This window comes from Dasypus novemcinctus, chromosome 12 (genome assembly GCF_030445035.2).
Source record: "Dasypus novemcinctus isolate mDasNov1 chromosome 12, mDasNov1.1.hap2, whole genome shotgun sequence".
In the NCBI taxonomy this organism is placed as follows: Eukaryota; Metazoa; Chordata; class Mammalia; order Cingulata; family Dasypodidae; genus Dasypus; species Dasypus novemcinctus.
Genome location: NC_080684.1, coordinates 61,670,851 through 61,690,705, shown reverse-complemented (window position 1 = coordinate 61,690,705; position 19,855 = coordinate 61,670,851). Strand labels below are relative to the sequence as shown.

Here is a 19,855-nt window from a genome sequence, read left to right as displayed (position 1 = left end):
AATAAATAAATATTTAAAAATAAAAGAGAAGTTGAATAAAATTATAAGCATCTTTGAAGAAAATTTTAGATCATCAGTGCATGGCAGCAGCACATTGGGCTATTCAAAATAGATTGTCTAATATTTTAAAATGCTCTCAGCCTCTATCATACATTCCTCCACACTAATATTAGATGTGGAGGTAATAAATTTTTAAAAATAATTTAAATAAAAACTAATGTTTTTAGTTTGAGCCATAGCAGGTCCTTCTTTAACAAAAATTTTAGCTAGTCCACTTTTTCTCATGTAACATTCTTCAAAAATGTCCTTCATTCCAATTATGCATCTCCCAGAAACCCTCTTTAACCCCACTGGGCTGAGTGAGAAGCTTTCCTAGAGACTCCCAGAGCCTGGAACAACCACCCCTTAACACAGCACCTAATAGCATTGCTCTGCACCGTTGCCTTAGTCATTCATCTTCTCATAGATCGTGATATTCAAAGACAGGGAGCATGCTAATGCATTTGTCTGCTATCCCTTGCTCACCAAATAGTTTAGTTGATAGTCAAAATTTTTTTTTTAAGATGAAGACAACTAGGTAGGAAAGACTGACTTGGAAACGTGTTTCTCTTTCCAAATTATTAAACATGCTTTTTATGCATTCAAGAAGGGCTTATTGAGTATACACGCTACAGATTATATTGCCAGACTGCTAGATACAAACAGATTATGGAAAAAGTATGAGAAAAAAGGCCTGAAATTCATGCCATTACTTAAAATACTTGTTAAGAATATATCTGAACAGGCTAAGGGTGAGGAAGAAACCTAAAGGAATGTATTTGAATAGAGTTACAATAACAAAAACAGTTCAAATTTCTTCTTTTTTACCTTCTTTTATTTTCTTCCATGGCAATAAAGATAACCAAGAAAGCATACAAACACTAAATTTGCCATTTTTATTACATTTTTTATGAACTTATGTACTAAGACCAACTCTGGCTTTGTACAACTTTTCAATACTACCAGTAGTGTTTCTTTGTTTCTTGAATCCTGCAGTTCAAAATCTTTAGAGCTACATTCCTTAGAAACAGAATCTCTTCCTGGGGGTTCCCTGATCATGGCATTACATTCAAATTCACTTACAGTTCCAAAGAACATGAAGCATTTCCAACTGTTAGCTCACTTTTCCTGTGAGTTCCACCTGAGTTTATATAGCTGGCACTGCAAATGGGTTTTTATTACTTTGAAACAGGGTAGAACTCAGCAGCATTCCGTGATGGGCACACATTTTCTTATGAAGACTTGTCATTTGTTGCTCTTTAATAAGAACTAGAACCTGTACGTGTGATTGCTTGTTGTTGTTTTTCCAGATGCTTCTTGCAAGAATTGAATTGCCCATCAGATTTATTACGTCTATTAACTTCTCTTTTAGGTTCATATATATAGAAGATCTTCTCTAATGGAATGTACATACCTTTAGATTTAAGGTAACAAAGCCAAATCATAAGCAACTTATTTGTGATAAAATATGGGCACAGAAAGATTTACAAAATTTAATGAACAATGAAAACACTATTTTTATACAAGGAAGATTTTTTTTATCACAATTACTCTTAAATAAGATAATTTCAATAGCTCGAAAACGAACATCCTTAAAATATTACATTTGCATAAATGTCATGCTAAACAAATTTATAAATTGCATATATTTAATAAGAAAATCTTTCTTTTTTACTCTTTGCCTTTCATTGTTTTCTTAGTATTTTAAGTAATGGCATAAATTTCTTCCAGATGATTCAATACTGCCCAAGTTCCACAAAATATCAGCTTATACTAGTCAGTGTATATTTATTTTTACTTCTTTCTAGCAGTTTCTGAAACATCGACTGAAGGGAAGCAGAGTGGCTCAAGTGGTTGAGCATCTGCCTACCACATGGGAGGTCCTAGGTTCGGTTCCCAGTGCCTCCAGAAAAAACAAAAACAAATAGCAAGCAAAACAAAAAAACAAAAAACAACTCAGGGAAGCCAATGTGGCTCAGTGGTTGAGCACTAAGTTCCCACATACAAGGTTCTGGGTTCAATCCCTGGCCCTCAGAACCTAAAAAAACAAAAACAAAACAAAAATTAGTGAAGTATTTGCTGAAAAATAGACATAAAAAATTTTAAAAGTAGCATATGCTAGTAATTGAATTATATCTCTCACAAAAGGCATGCTCAGGTCCCTCCTGGTCCTGTGGTGTGAACCCATTTGTAAACAGGGCCTTTGAAGATGTTGTTATTTAAGGTGGGCCCATACTGAATGACCGTAGGCCTTAATCCAATATAGCTGAAATCCTTATAGGCAAAGGAAATTGGATATAGAGGAGAAGCAAAGGGAGCAGCCAGAAGCTGGAAATCAAGGGAACCTGGAAGGAAAAGAAGGCACTGCCATGTGCATTGCCATGTGACAGAAAAGCCAAGGAGCTCTAAAGACTGTCAGCCAGCCAGAAGACACTAACTCCAGGAGGAAGGAAGACTTCTAAACCTGATAAAATCCTGCTGTAGTGCCAACCCATTTTATGGAGCTTATTTTGGCAGCCGGGAAACAAATACAGCATATAATAACAATAAATATTTACATGTAAACTAATTTCATATATAAGAAACATAACAAAATAGACTCTAGGCTCTGTACTTATTTTTTTTAATTAGTATTGTATGGATCTTGAAATTCTTCACAATTGCACAAACAGTATTTAATTTAGATAAAACACAGCACATTTCCCTTTATTTAAAATTATAGCTGCAAGTAATAAAATTCAATGACTAGAAACAATAATATATACTAGATTGACAGATTTTTCATAAATGCCTGAACATACCTGGTAAGGAAGGACCAGGTAAGAATTACAGCACTGGAATATATGGAATATATAAACAAGAAAACAAAATGCATGGCAAGAATGTGATAGACAAAATAGAAGGAGAAAATTGCAGTGTTTAGTGATTCCTTGGTTTCTACGTGACAGCTCTTGCTTGCTGGGTTTTTGTTGTTTGGAACTACTTTGCCTGCAGTAGCATAATCCCTCCTTAAAGAATACTTGGAGAAATGAGATAAACCTTTATCTCAAACTATAATTTTCTCCTCAAAGATATTTAAAAAGGACATTAAAAATGACTTTTATTTTCCTTTTAAATTACAGTTTGAACAGAATTATAAGAAGCTATGGTCTCAAATGAAGTTATGTTAGAATATAGGGATGAGAGGAAACTGAGGAAAACAAATTTTAAAGTTGTTTCTAATATTGTTTGAAAATTATCTGAAAGCTCAAATGTAAATAAAAATGCAGTTTCAGTAAATGGATTTAAAAGTCTATATACTTTTTTAGAAACTAAACAATTTGATACGTTGTTATTGATTTTTCAAAATTTTCAAGATTTCTATATTTATTTATTTGTGTGATATTATTTGAAAATACCTTACAAGTTTAATATCTTCTTCCTCTTCATTTGAGTCAAATAAAATTGCAAATTCATTTTAATCAAAGAAAGAATATAGTATACTCAGGTCAGCTCCAAGTATTGTGACTTTCAAAGACAAGCGAAGAACATATGTTTTCAATTAGAAAGATAAAGAATCTTGAAAAAGACCATCGTGTGATATGGCACTGAGTTGCTACTGAAAAAGAGCCTATTCACAAACACTGTCCTTGCCAGTCATTAATTTTGATGATAAATTAATAAAAAATGATAAACATTTTTTTTCATGTTTGGACAGGTATTTAAATTCTAAAAGTCCAGCAACTCTTTTCTCCTTTACCCACTCAACAAATGCTTTTTGAGAAACTACTAATTGCCACCATTGGCCCAAGTATTTGAAAGAATTCCTTGAAAAAAAAAGAAAAATCTGAGTTTTCTCTTACAGCAGAGGGAAGGAGAGAAATATTAATTCACTTAATCCTCCATACAAGTTAACAAGGCAGATGCTATTATTATTCCCATTTTACAAATGAGAAAACTGAGGTTCAGAGCAGTTAAATTGTCCTTTCCTACAAATAGCAGGTGGAGGAACCAGGATTTAAACTCAAGCACTCTGCCTTAAGATTCTTTGGCTGAGTGCATAATGTAAATACCTTATGTTAAAAATGTTCCAGATATTTCTCAAAATGTTATTTCAGTTTTGTGAAGTACTTATTAAACACACACACACACCATGCTAATCATTCTACCAATGTTGGCCCTCCATTAATTTTAAGGCATAACTTCACTCACTATGTACCATTTTTCCATTCAGGAAAAAAAGACCTAAATTCAATACAGAGCAAAGCACCTTCATGTTACAATGTTTCTTTGTATTACTGAAGTTCGCATCCTTATTTATACTCATTCACCTCTTTCACCACCCCATTCCACACAGATCAACTCATTTATTTTCAGTCAAGGAAAAATGTAATTTTAAACTGTGAGTTTAATCTTGAAATTCTGAAAGACGTAAGAAAATACGAGTGATCTGCTAGATGACCTTTGTGCATATAGACATGATGTTTGAGTTTTTCTCCCCCTAATTCCAGGCAGGTATATACACATATACATATATGCATATGTGCATATGGATATGCACATGTCTATATAAATATTTATCTATATATACATGTAAAATATCCTGGCAAAAAATAAATAAATTCATGGTCTCAGCAAACTTTTAGGTAAAGAGCAAGAAAAGATTACATTTCTACCTATCTTCATAAAGGTGTAGCTCAATGACACCAAGGCCAACAATTATATCAACTAGAAACTTATATGACAAATAATATGACTTCTCCCTCATGTCCAATTTACACCACTCAAGAACTACTGATGAAATCTAAATGGTGTGTTTGAAAATCAATCAGTCAACACTTTTCTCATTTCTGAATACTGATTTTGCTTGTCACCCTGATACAACTTTAATATGTATATTGTAGACTAAATGGAATACCTGAATTATCGTTAAACCCTGGAAAAATCCTATTTTTCCATCTTAAGTATTTCAGTATCTTAGAAATTGTTTTACTGTCACTTTAAAATGAAGTACCACTTAATAATATCAAGAAATATTACTTTTATGGGAGAGAGGATGAAAAAGCACTAGAAATATGAAATTATAAAATTGAAAAGAAGATCTCAAAAGGCATATGAACTCAGTACATGCATTCACACAGTTTTCCATCATCAAGGTTCAGATAAAGATTTTAATTAGCTCCCTTGAAAACTGTTCTTAACACTAAAATAAAAATTCCATCATCACTTTCTATTCACATGGTACTCATGATACAATACCCAAAAATAGAATTCAAATTTCTGATTAACATTGCAATAAAAGAGCAGAGAAATACAATGCAGACATTATTGCAATAGTTTAAGTATATACCAGATCTTTAAATTAAGCTTTATAAAGATCAGCATGTATTTTATTTTTCCCTCATGGTATTTGACAAAATCCCAAATGGAAAATACATATTTGAAGTTATTTATAATAAATAAAAAACATGCTGTTACTGAAAAAATGTTCTATGTTAATTATCACTACACTATAAAATTGATGAAAGTAGATTGGGTTCAATATTAAAACACATTTTTATATATGTGCTCTCTGTTTCCATATATATATAATCATAATGAAAGGTGGATAGGGTAGCATATAAAAGCATTTGTGAGTTCTATCATTCATTATCTGCTAATCATTTTGATAATTAATCATTATCATATCTTAAGATATAAAATTTATGGTAAATTTAAAAAGAATAGATATCAGTTCCCTTTTTAAGTAAAAAAACACTTTTTAAAAAAATCAAATGCCAGCTCATTCAAGTTGCAGTAAACAAATAATATCAGATAATGTTTGAGTTAATTCTGAAGCTGTAATTTACAGCAGTCTTATTTTCATGGCCAAGGTGACTTCTCGATATACTGAGTGAATCCTTACACAGAACCATACCAAAGAGAAAACAACATGTGTCAACTCTGTGGGTGGAGGTGACATGCAATTTAAAATGTCTAATTACGCATTTCACCTTAGCTAAACATCCAGAGAGATGACATGATCTAATTGCAGATTAATGCATTATTTCTCCCAGGCCACAGATGAAGTAGCTGGAGGAAACACCACTTTGATTTTCTAAGTAGTATAAGAATTCTATTAAATGCCTTTGTTTGCCATGTAAATTGGAATAATTCTCCTGCATACTACTGACCCTAAAATATAGCAAACTATAATGTTTGTGGACATTGAAATATCATTAAGCGTGGTTTCTGAAATTTGAATAGTTTTTTAAAAATTAACCCTAGCAAGGGGCCCAAATCAAACCAGGTGAGACTTAATGTTCTTGTTCCCACCCTTCCCACATATTCCTTACTTATTACTCTCCTTCATGATCCATCATCTTTTTTTCCTCATTTAAATATAAAAATTATCAAAAATATTTCCCCCTGGCAGAGTAACATTTGTCTTTTCTTAACTTCACACTGTGGTTTGCATATTCAAATTTCCTTAAGATTTTATTTGCTAACTGCCTACATTCTTTCAGACATTGCTTCTGGAAGCTTATACTAATTTGAATAAATCCTCATGCAATACCTCAATTCCCTTTAAACTGGGCAATACTTTGGGATCTGATGGTGATGATATTGTGCACACACCATTTCAGTCCACCCATAAATGTTCTTTGAGTACTTACAATATCCCACACTCTGTTAGAAGTGAAAAGATGAACAGACTTCATCTAAGCACCCCCTGGGAGCTATAAAGAAGTCATGTACAGGGTGCAAAAGTAGCACATAAACAAGTACATGCATGCTCTGAAGAGGAGGGGTTTGCTTTGAGGTGGAAGCTTAGGCTAGATATACATACATTCTTTTTATCTCTTCTTCATATCATTCAACCCTATTCTCATCCTTTACTGTGCGTGTGTTGTGTGCATGTGTGTGTGTTTAACTTTTACCAGCCTCATAGTGGTCTAGCCCCATAACCTGCCTTTCATACTCACTCATTTATGCAAACATTTCTACCAGCAGTCTTTATTGTATCCCCACTGTGTGGCTAAAGGCTGAAGTATAGTGATGAGGAAGAATGACTGTTGTGCTTTCAGGGAGGTTGTGGGGCTGGAGCAAACTAAATACCTATTTCATTGCAATTATTAAGTTCTAAAAATGAGAATTTTAAAATTCTGGTCTCATGTTTTCTGTCATTTAAGGTTAATTTTCCCTTATTTTTTAAAATTCTAATTCTGATTTGCTTTGTTTTTCCTATCCAGTGGAAGAAAAAACCCACAGAAAATAGAATTTGATTCAGAAAATCTATGCAGTCTCTGGTGATGGCCATTTCAGGAGACCTACATGGCGAACACTAAGTTACTCATTTAATTTTCCTCATAGAAAGAAGAATAAATAGGAACAATAGGAATAGAGTAAGTTTATGGGGCTAAAACCTGACAAAACTGTAGTCTAGGAATATTCCAGAATTACTAATAAATCGATACTGACAATGATGTTTTTCCGTATAGCTACTATACAATATTCATCTGAATAGAGGATGAGTCATGGCATTCTGACAATCCATGCCGAATTTGAAACAAATTGAAGCTATAATTTATAGTACAATAGAACCCAAGACAGAGGCACATGTAGTCCAGGCTCTTTAAATATTCTATAAATAATAGCTCAGAATGGCACAATCGACAATAAGCAGAGGCTGGATGATGAATCATCAAGTAGTTTAAGTAAAACCCTGCCTGATTAAATGCTTTGTTTTTAAGCCACCTGCATCTGTGTCTGCTATAGCAGGACAGATCAAATTGTTCTCTGTCTTTTTTTCAAAAAAGCAGACAGGCTTACAAATGATAAGTTTTATTATGTTATGAGGCTGATGCCAAACTGAAGTGCTGAGTATTGTGTAATTCCAATTACTACATCTTGGCCCAGGATTTAGTGCCAGGCAATGTTAAACACACAGCTAATGTAAATGATCAAGTTTCTCATGGCTTTGGGTCTCACGCTTATATTCATTTTGGTCTTCATGGCCTGGAGAACAGAATACACTTTTCCATCCTGCACTTCAGGAGTCTATTCTGTTTATCCCACCAACCAGTTACCAGATGCTCTATCGACTAAGCTAATTAGTGGAGTCTCCTTCCAAAGCTGGTGCTTGCTGAGTATGGTCATTACAACAGACAGAAGTGCAGATGCTAGAGACATCCTGCATGACACATAAGCTCCTTCCAGCAAGCTCTCCTTGCCAAATCATTAGGTGGGGGTTGTGATGAGAAAATGGCAAGACACCCACTCAGGTGAACAAAAAATCTGGTCATTTGTCTAGCTGTTTATTAACATGATCCTGAATGATAGGTTGGACTGACCTTTCCATTGAAATGACTCATAATATGTACTGAGTCTTATTTTAATGCTAACCCAGACATTTTATTTGTTTATGTAGTTACAAACTGGCAGTACATATAAACTGATACATATTAGGATAGTGCTTTTCCCACCTTGGAGTACCCCAATTACTTTGAAATTTTTATATTATTAATCCCATACTATTATTGCCCTGAAATTATAATAACACCAGTTCTCATATGTTTTCTGTATTAGAACCCAAAATTATCTCTGAACTGTCATTTTACTTTATATCATGCAGTATTATCAATTCTTTGCTAATGTATCTTTCTTCCCTAGTATAATGGAAACTCCTTGAGGAAATGAATTGTGTCTAATTCATTTTTATATCTCTAGAATTCTGCATATATCTAGTAAATAGCGATTGTTCAATACATTTTTTGTTTAATAATGGAGGTTCTGGTCTTAGAATAGGCTGATTTACAGATAATTGGGGGATGATTGAGGGCATTTCACCCAAGAAAAAAAAATTTGCTTGTTTATAAAGAGTTGAATGTGAGGTTTTATAATGAAAACAATGTGGTTACTGAATTAGGGCAAAGAGTTCATCTATATAAGGAGGGTCTGGATTTCACTATTAATCTGGAGGGAATAAATATCTTTATCTATATGGAGAATTATCCCCATTTCCTACCCAAACCAGACCTCCAACATACTATAAAAATGTAAAACTTTATTTTTTGATGTCCATGGCTGATGTTGCTTTATATTTCAATTTTAAAGGTACAGAAACCTATTTCTCCTCCTAAAATTATTTGCAAGTTGGGTGCTTTAGTTGAGAGTACATTGACTACACCATTTGGTTTGAGTAGCCAGGTGTCCTGTAAAGATATTAAATGAAGAAGAGAATAGCAAACATTTTTGTTTAATAATTCTATTTTAAAAATGAAATATGAGGTTTTTAGTTGAGGAAAACAATTTGAGAATCAAACCATCTGATTAAAAAGGCAAGATCTAATTAAACAAAAACAGACAAACTCAAAGTACCTTTCTCAAACTGATTTTGATTATTAGCATAGTTTACTAGGCATTTATCGATGAATTTTTAATATCTCTGATACTAATTGTTCTCAACTATAAAATGATGGACATGATTCCACCAAAAATTGTGATTACATAAATAATAAATGAAATAGTGCCAGGTAATTGTATGTACGTCACTGAAGGTGCTCCTTTCTCATCAGGAGGGGTTATCAGAAACTGTGGCAAAGTATAAATTCTACTAGAAAGGTGTTTAATGCATGATTGTTTATATTCCCATATTGGAAAAACTTATATATATATATGCTTCAAAGGAGGACTGTTTAAAAGAAGTATGGGGCATGCATTTAACAAAACATTGTAGCTTACCTATAAAGTAAGTTCATATGTATTGCTACTGTATGTTTATATCTTATATGATTGAGTGAAAAAGTATATTACAGGAGAGTATTTAGAAAAAGCCCATTAATGCAAAAATGCATATTTATAAAGTCTGGAAGGAGTCACACCAAACTGACAACTATCATTATCTATCAAGGGGTATGATTCCAAAGAAGCTTTTATTTTGTTGCATTAAAATTTTTTTTTGAGAATTATGATTGAACAGAAATATGTTACATTTCTAATTTGAAAAAAGTTCTTATTCTTCTATGTATGAACATTGATTATGATATTCCTTTATATCTCACTCTGTTCCTATTATATTATAGGCAAATTCGTATCTCAAAGATTTTTATAGTTCAAATAATTCAATGTAATTTTTGTTGCCACAGTTTTATATTTTCCCCATTTGTCCTTGCCGGCTAATAAGAAGGAATCACCTTACTATCTCAGGCTCTTCTGTTTTCATCATATGTTTCTTTTTCCACTTGTAGCACAAGACAAAAAAAAGAGATTCATGAGTATGTTTTTTTTCTTTTTTTTTCTTTATTTTTTTAGTGTTACATTAAAAAAAATATGAGGTCCCCAAATATCCCGCACCCTCCTCACCCCACTCCTCCCCCCATAACAACAACCTCCTCCATCATCATGAGACATTCATTGCACTTGGTGAATGCATCTCTGAGCACCGCTGCACCTCATGGTCAATGGTCCACATCATAGCCCACACTCTCCCCCAGTCCACCCAGTGGGCCATGGGAGGACATACAATGTCCGGTAACTGTCCCTGAAGCACCACCCAGGACAACTCCAACCCCCGAAAATGTCCCCACATCACACCTCTTCCTCCCACAGTTTTATTTTTTTCACTCAGAAAATAATTTCTCTATTTGTCTCATTTTAATATACTTCATTTAGAGGAACTTATTTGTGCTATATCCCTTCTTAGTCATTCACTAGGAATGACTCAGAAATACCTGCCATTGTCTATCAGTGGCTAGAACACAGACACTTAAAAGTTAATTATAAATTAAATGGAGTTGTGGTTAAAGTTTCTCAAGTTGATATTATTCAAGGTTTTAAAAACAGAACTAAGTTATTTTGTGATAACTTATACCTTTCTTCAATTACTTGGAACTAGGGGACATTTTTCACTTTTATCATAGTCATATATAGAAATTGGTTGGTATTCTTTTACAAAATTAAGAAACTTTATTTCACATCCATTGACAAAGACATCTTGAATATTCATACAATATGATTATCAACTTTCTGGTAACTATTTCATAGCAATTCTATATTTCCAGAATTATATTTTACCACAAAACTACTAAGATGCTCTCTCTAGTATATTAATTTATATGATTCAAAGAATAACTGCTCCCATATTAGACCAGAGATATACCATGTCTTTCCTATTGCTGTCATCCTTAGGTTGGAGATTCCTTACCGCCGATTGTCAGCCACTGGTACAAAGACAGCCACTGAATTCAGTGGGAAGGGGAGATACAACCCTATGTGAGAATCTGAATTTTTACAATTGATGTCATATAATGATTGGAATCCTGATTTCTGTTTCAGGAAAAAGGGATTTTAATTTAGACTTCAGTCAATGACTTATATTTTAGACTCCAGAACTGGAGATATCACACTCTTACTACCAGTGCATGCTATCGAAGCATCTCTCCATGAAAGTACTTATCGAGCTTTTGGCACAGTGCACATGAATGGGTATGACTTAAAATGCCAGCGTGTTCAATCTAATTTAAGATGCTCATATGTCTGTGATGATAGAAAAATAAATGCTTGACCAGATTAAAATCTTGAGACACTGCCATTCAGACCCCACTTGTCATGCTTTGGGTTGATTAATTTCATATAATCTTATATACACATTTATATAATGAATGCCAATTTTACTCAGTAATGCCTAAATTAACAAACCAAATCAATCTGGCTTCAATTTATAGATTTATACAGAAGACATAAAATGGTCAGAGGTTAGTGTATATCTATAGAATGTGTATCATTAATACTAGCATATTTTAATTAAAGTATAGGCTACAGACTAGGCCAAATACTACAAGCATCATTAATTTTCTGTCACAGTATATTTAAAATTTAAAAAGGCAGTAATTAACCTGACTTAAGTGTTTTTGTGAAAGGCAGCTTTTAATTTCTACATGAAATAATACATTCTTTAAATTATATTTTGATTAGGAGTAAAGATAGCAGTATTGCTAAATAAGATAATTAAATGTCATTAATTGTAGAGAATTAAAAAAACCTAAAAAAATTGTAGTGAATGTTTTTCCATAACTAATTCCTTCATTTTGAAAGATTATAATATAGCAAGTTACAGTAATACTGACTCTTAAAAAGTTACCTGAGAAATGGTACTCCCTCTTTTCCTAATTAGATGGTTAAAATCTGCAGGACTTTTCATGTATTATATTTGTATATTTTTCCATTATTATTGTTAAGTTTATCCATTTTTCTTATACAAATTCTTATTTTCCTTTAAAAGTTCTGAGAAAAAAGAACTTTAAAATAAGCACAGCTGGTTTTAAACACTAACCTGAACTATGGAGGCGGCGATAGTGGTCTTACAATATTAGATTAAAATAAAATGTTTATTAAGATTTCTTTAAAAGATTGGTTTATATAAGAGTCTTACATTAAATTAATTATTTTATACTCATCCATGTAGAGACTCAACTCCTCTTAAGATTTATTTTTAAAACTATACCTCTTACAACAAACCTAAGCTTTTCTAATCTTAATTAATGAAAATAACACAAGCAGTTCTATAAAAAAACAATGCCTTAAAGAAAACACAGAAACAAAAACAAAGAAGCAAACAAAAATCCTTTTCCCTGTCAAAGCTTTTATTCGCCCTTTCTAGTCATTTTGTGGTCCACAGGCACTGAGAATATTATCATTCTAAAATAACAGCAATTTTAGTACAAATTTAAAATTTTCAATTTCAAATCAGCCATTTTAGGTTAAATGAATCTATTTTCCTTTTTCTAGGTTCAGTCATACATTTGTCAGACTCTATTCTGTCTTATCTGGTTGAATTTGATAGCTCCATGTAACTTAAATTGTTTGGCTTAGCTCTCAGAAGAGCCCTCATTCACCAGATACTTGATTTCCAATTCCAAGTCATGATGTGGAATCTAGCCTAAATGTAAGTGATGGTTATTTCATGAAAAGACCTTCACAAGTGAAAAATATCCAATGCATTAATAACCTTTTCTTTCCTCTCCATCCTTGGTATGTTTTCACTATGCCAAATTGTGCTCAGAAGAAAGACAAAAGAATTAGGCAATATATGAGAGCCATTGCTATCTAAAGCACCTTCTTGGAGGCTAGTTCCTAAATCCATAACATGCTCCAGGAACTGGAGCTCCTGGGGAGAATAGGAAGGAACCATGCTAGTGGAGAAAAGGGATGCCAGAAAACATCCAAAACACATTAAGTGATACCACTTGGAAAGTATTAGTGGATATAATTAATAAATAATGCTATAAACATTTTAGCAATCCAAAATTCTAAAGTTTTAACCTAATATAACAATTGGAAAATAGAGAGGTGTAAAATAATTTTTCTAGCCTTTATACAAGAGGCAGGCTCATAACAAATAAATATTTCTATACTGAATTCTGGCCAAATCTGTCCTTTGGTTTGCTTATTCCAAAGCTGAGATATTTTAGCTAAAAACTATCTTCAGTGACTTTCCAATTTCATGAGTGGATCATTAAAAAGTATTTTTTTCCTTACTTGTGTGTAAGATGTAATGGGCACTATGGAATTACTGAGTCTAGATTACATAGAATATTGTGGTTTTAAGGTTTAGGTTTAAGGTTAGGTTTTATAGATACATGGTTTTATCCATTAAATATTACTGGAATGTAAGCTCTTTGAGGGCAAGGGCTTTGTCCTTTTGGCTTCCTGTTGTATCTCCAGTTAGAAAATGCCTAGCATATACCAGTTGCCAGCCAATTCTTGTGGAACAAATAAAAAAATTGTTCCCTCATTGTAAGAGATGATCTTCTAAAAAATTTTTTTTCAGATTTGAAATATTTTTAAAAGAACATTTAAATGAAATAAAACAAAAATGTATTTGTTAAAATTCTTTAATATATAGTTGTATGTTTTTATTCTGCTGTAAAAGTATCTACATGAGCTTTAGCCTAAAACTTTCTCTTGATTTTATCAACAATGCCATTTTTTAAGGTAGTGATCACATGTTCCATAGAAATGCAAGGGATAATAAATTCATAATACTAAAGCAGCTATTTTCATTATTTAAGTAAGTAGATCTCCTCTCTGACTTTGTACCACTATGAAAAATGGGAGGCAGTAGGGGAAAACAGGGTGAGTAGACAGTGATCTGGAACGTACTTTTAAAAAATTCTTTCCTTTTTGCCAATTATCTCTATATTTGAAATTACAAAAATAATATATGGACTTTGTAACAAGTTAACCTTTACAGAGATATATAAACAATTAAAAACAAGTTGGTATTTATTTCTCCATATTGGCTATCCAGTTATAGTATTAGGTCCTAAATGAGTAAGCTAAATATGCAGAATAATGGGCCTTCTGTTTGTTATTTTAAATCACTGGGAAGGAGGGCGGTACTACACCATGGGATAAACCACTGAGATCTACTGAGGTGCACAGAAAAATTTTAAAATTTATACTTTAATTGTATATTTGTTTTATATATGTTTATATAGAGTGCAGAGGTACACAGAGATAACTAATCAATAAATATATAAATATTTAATATATTTTAAAATATATTATATAATGAGTACATGATTAATTATTTTTATTGATAGTGTTATATGATAAATAATAATATTTTGGTGATCTCTTCTAAAAGAAATAACAGATCGCAAATATTTCTTTAAAAAATATTATGTAGAATAGTGGCATTAAAGACAAAACTACATATTTAGAACTAGATGTCTTTTATTCCTTCTCAGCTCTTCTCTTACAAGCTTAATGATGATTAGAAAAGCAGTAAAGCCAAAGTCTGTTTTCAACTTTATGTAGGATATGGGAGGCATGTTGGTTGTGGGAAAGTAGACAGATGACTGAATAAAGGTAGGCTGAATATGGTTTTCCATCCTTCACTTTCTAGTGATTTCCCATTAATATCATTAGATGTGTGTCGTTGAATTATACCATCCAAACCCATATTATTTGTGAAGCACAAAACTAATGTGACTAGATTAGCACCAGGAGTAATGTTTCCATGAATGTTTCACATCAAGTACTGCTAATCTTGTTTCCTGAGCAGAAGAGAAAGGTTTGTGATATTTGATCACACACAATATTGATTATACCCTGCAGTTCTATAAAGAAAAAAAAATTTACACACCCATACCATAGTATATATTTAAAATATATATGAATATATGTATAGATACACATATATATGTATTTTATGTATTAGTATGCCTGTGTACATCCTACAAGAAAAAAAAATGTATAAATGAAAGGAAATCTGAGGATATAAATGTCCAGTTAATCATCCACAGATGTTCAGTTAAGGAAGAATAAAGTCAAATTGCATTTGCATTCCCAAAAGCTGAGAAACAATTTTTAGAAATTCAATATTTACTAATTTATTCAGAAACAAATCAAACAGTTGAAATATAGCATTATTTCCAAGTTCAATTCTGCCCCATTCATCTACATATTTTTAAAACTTGCTTTGCTGAGAAATGGTCAAGGAAGGAGAACCAATGTGATGGTGAGGTGACTGGAGTTATCATTTTCACACACGTGTCCAGACTTTGGCATATAAAAACTGAAATTGCTCTTAAAATTTTTATTTATTTTGAATTTGAGTGCATTTGTCTCTGCAATATCTTTAGAAAATTATGTTTCAAATGCTGAATAATGTCCCCAGTCTAAGGGATTAAAAAAAAGAACCAAACATTTGCCTTGAAACTGTTCTATATTCATCTCAAATACTTTTGCATATTGGATATTAATCTCAGTTATTATGATGGAGGAGGTACTTTGCCTAAAATATATATTTGTTTATTAAAATGAAATTTTATCCACAAGTAAACACAATTTCTCCAAAGTTGCATTTAAAGGAGAAATCAAATACTGAGATAAAATACGGTAATTTTAAATAAGGTACATTTCTGTTTTGAATTTATTAAAAAATAACTATTTCTATTTTGAATTGAATACAAATTAATTTCTCTTCTGTTTTGATCATACACTATCCTTTTATTATTATTTAGTGCAGTAAAGAAAATTTACTTTCAAACAATTCTTTAAATGAATTTTGAGCAGCTGCTTTTTTTCCCCCAGGAATTTTGTTGTTGTATTTACATTCTGAATTCCCAAGATAAAGAAGTCTGATGTGAAGACAATTTACAAATATTACATGATACACAAATAAAATTAAATTCCTGAGGCTGAGTTAGTAGCTTAATTCCACTTTTAAAATAGAAACAGTGCTGTTTGTAGTAACATTCATCAAAAATATTTTATACTTGAGCAAAGACAAATTAAATTAATATCTTTAAGATAATGAAATCCTTCCTGTAGTACACATAGGGTGTGGCATTTGCTGATTATTGTTATTATTTGAATGATTAAGAAAAGAAAAATTGTCCTTTAAGTACAGTGTATAATTGGGCTACACTAAGAATTGAGCATCTGTTGGCCTATATCCCTTTTCAGAGATGTTTAAAATACTGAAGTCTTTGTAAATATAAACTAATTTTCTCACTGTTGTTTAGCAATTTACAAATTCAAAAAGATATAGGCTTCTGAAAGATGTAAATTGTCATATTTACATGATATACATTTAAATGCAAATCTATGTAATTATACAAAATTAATGACTATATATAAACAACCAATTCAACAGGAAGAATTTATCACTTTAGACCTAGTATGAGATTCGAATGTGTTAGGAGAAAGAGCTGGAATATGGAAAGTTAGGTATATTTGAAAAGGTGTTGGATTAATTCTTATCTTGTGCAATTTTAATGAAAAAATGTCTAGAGACAAGATTTAGGACCAAATTTGAAGGTCACTGAATCCCAGGATAAGAAGAAAGAACATGTGGTCATGAACAGCAGTGGTTGTCTGGATCAGTGTGGTGCTTTTGGAATATTGGTAATTATAGCATTGAAAGGCATGGAGGCTAAATGCATAAAAATAAATTCTAAGAAGGACTCAAATGAAGGTTAATTACTCTTTCCTTCGGAATGGGTCTTTGATGATATTTGCTGGTGTGGCCCATTTGGTGAAGGGTGTTATGATAAATTTCTGGGTACTCCACAAAGACATTGAAGTTGAACAAAAGGATGCTTGGATTTGGAACCAAATGGAAAATAGTGAGTCAGATTTCAGCGCCCTCAATGACTACCAGAAAGTGATGGGATGTGTGTTTGAAGGAAAGGGTTTTCTTGAGTGAAAAGTGATGGTGTTTGAGAGGCGATGGGAACTGAGGAAAATGTCATGTCTATTTTCAGTTTCCCCTACCCCCTCCACATGGTGTAATGGAATGAACAACCTCTACTTAGATTGCCTCTACTTATTGGCAGGTGAAATAACCAGGTGTTTATCGACTCAAGGAGGAAGAAGAAATATTTAGTAGAGAAATGGAGGATGAGGTCAGAGGATATAGAAAAAAGAATGTGAATCCATTTGATTATAGAATTAATAATCAAATGGAAATACTTCCTTAAGCAGAAATCTTGGATTTTAATCAGTCAAGGTTGGCACAATTAAGGGAAAGTATTATGGGCCTGAGTAGGATGAAATTCCATATGGTAGCTAATGTTAGTAGACACCTTTGCTCCAAATTTAAGTAGTACACTGATTAAAATTTCTCTTCTATTTGTTTCAAAGCATGCAGTGGATGTGATGTATTAAAGCTGAAATACTTTCTTTCTAAAACTTTCTCTAACAATGAAAATTATCCATCCATTTCTTTGAAAATATTATGCAGGGTTTTTTGTGTGTATATTATGAAATGTTCTAAATGGCATATATCTGACTGAAATTATTCTCACAGTGCACAAAATGCAGATGTACATGTATTTTCAGTGTTGACCATTTTGAAAAAAAAGTATCCTCAGACTAATTCTTTAGAACTAGACACATTAATCTAAATTGACATATTACTTTAGGGTTTTTGAATTCTACTAATCTACAAAAAGCTTTGATAACTATTGCTTTTTTCTTCAGGGAAAAAAAGTATCTGAAAAATAAAATTATACTCCAAAGGACCATTGGAATCCTTTGTCATGGAGTAATTTTGCACACTAAATTTTACTTAAAGAAAGTGGGAAATAATTGAAGCTTGGAAATGTTTACTTTAATTTGTTCCTATGACATTTGACCTCTATCAAATAATAAAGGAGACAAAACAAGAATAAATAAAAAGAGATAATTTTGGAATATAACATTGAAATCAACCAGGAGAATCAACACTACTCATAGTTGTACTCTTTTTCCCTGAGGACAGAACAATAAAGATAATCAGTTTTCAGCCAGTCGTGAAAATATTATCACCAGCATTTGCTGAGTAATGGCCAAGAAGAAAATGAGATCTAGGTGGAGAGAAGGAAAATGCAACTTTATGTGGTTATCCATATCTATATTACAGAGTTTTAGTTTTATCTATATCCTAAAGCCATATTAAATAAAAGAGATGAAAGCTGATAGAAACAATGCAAACTGAGATTTGTAAGGTTTCATGGAGGAAGTAGGACTTGATATAAACTTTGAAGACCTAAAAAATAGTAAAAATGACAAAACTACTTAGCAGATGGGACTTTGCCAGAAATCCTACAATCTCTGTCAATGTAATATGAGAAATGTATGACATTTTGACCAATGTTGCCTTCCACTGCTGACTGTGAGAATGTAGCATACTGATGTATGATGCTTATGGCATGCTAACAAAAACAATAATCTCTTTCTGACCACTAATCACCAAGCCATATTTGCAATGTTTTCAGTAAGAGCTGAAAGTGAATCTAGGGTCCCCATTTTGCTCCTATAACCCAAACGTCTGTGTGGAGTTTGGTTTAGAGTAGAGGTAGTCTCTTGGAAACAAGTTACTAGATTAAGTAGATGGAGATCCTTCTAGCTGTGCAATTATTTGTATCAATTTTAATTATCCACAAAGCATGAAACTGCTGAGAGCTCTGATCTGAAGCCATGACCTAAATATTCCAGAGTCCTACCCTTTCTCCATTAATTCCTGCCCTTGTCTTCAAGGGAAAATTAATGCTGTAGGTGATGCTTTATATAGCATTTGTCTTTTAAAGGTGAAAATAAGGAACTTAAATCCTAACAGTTAGCTTGAAGTTTGGAAGCTTACTCTGCAAGTTCCAAAGGTGACTTGGATCCCAGATGTCTGGAAAAACAAGAATATGAAAAGCCCCATTCTCTTTAATAACCCATAGTCCACATTTACATTTAAATGAAATAGCCTTTGAAAGCTTTCTTTTACATTGAACTATTCAACGGTTCATTTTATGAGCTCGGTTTATTTTATTCAAATAAGTTTTAAGAAACCTGAATCAAAGTTTTGATCCAAGGTAGAAAATTCAGCAATGCCACAGATCTTAAGCCTTTCCAGATACACAAAGTGTGCCCCTCTGTCTGTATAATTTGGTAACGAATGAAGGATGCTCTCCTGAACAAGACACTCTTATTCTATAAATCCTTAAGTGAATAAAGGACCACATCAGCCAGAATACTATTCATTTTTAGTGATTCTAGAGTATCTCTGATTTCTGGCAATTTCTAATCTGCTAATTGGTTTTGTCCTCATTAGGGTCTACAAAAGTAACCTATATGTGAGCTACACAAAGACAGCAGCTGTTCGCATAATGTTACTGTGCAGTGACACTTCCTAGATAGCTTAGATTTATGCCTCTGGTCCAATCTGTCATCTTATTTCAAAATTATTTTTTAATTTGTGTTATGAGTAAATCATGAATGATACATCAGCAGACCTCATAATATTTACCTTACTGATGGATTATTCTATTATATAATTTAATATGCCTTACCTGTTTGTGTGTATGTGTGAGTCTGT

The 19,855-nt window shown here is 32.4% G+C and overlaps 1 protein-coding gene across 7 annotated transcripts in view; it reads right to left on the bottom strand.

The window, feature by feature from the left end:
* SYT1 (synaptotagmin 1) overlaps window positions 1-19,855 on the bottom strand; it is a 611,949-nt gene that overhangs the window by 508,898 nt on the left and 83,196 nt on the right. For 3 of the 7 annotated variants that reach the window (XM_071218970.1, XM_071218969.1, XM_071218971.1), the window contains exon 1: window positions 10,194-10,235. The exons of the other annotated variants lie outside the window; for them this stretch is intronic. The gene's annotated coding sequence lies outside the window, so the exon portion shown is untranslated. Of the gene's footprint in view, window positions 1-10,193; window positions 10,236-19,855 lie in introns of those variants that run through there. 7 annotated transcript variants of the gene reach the window in all.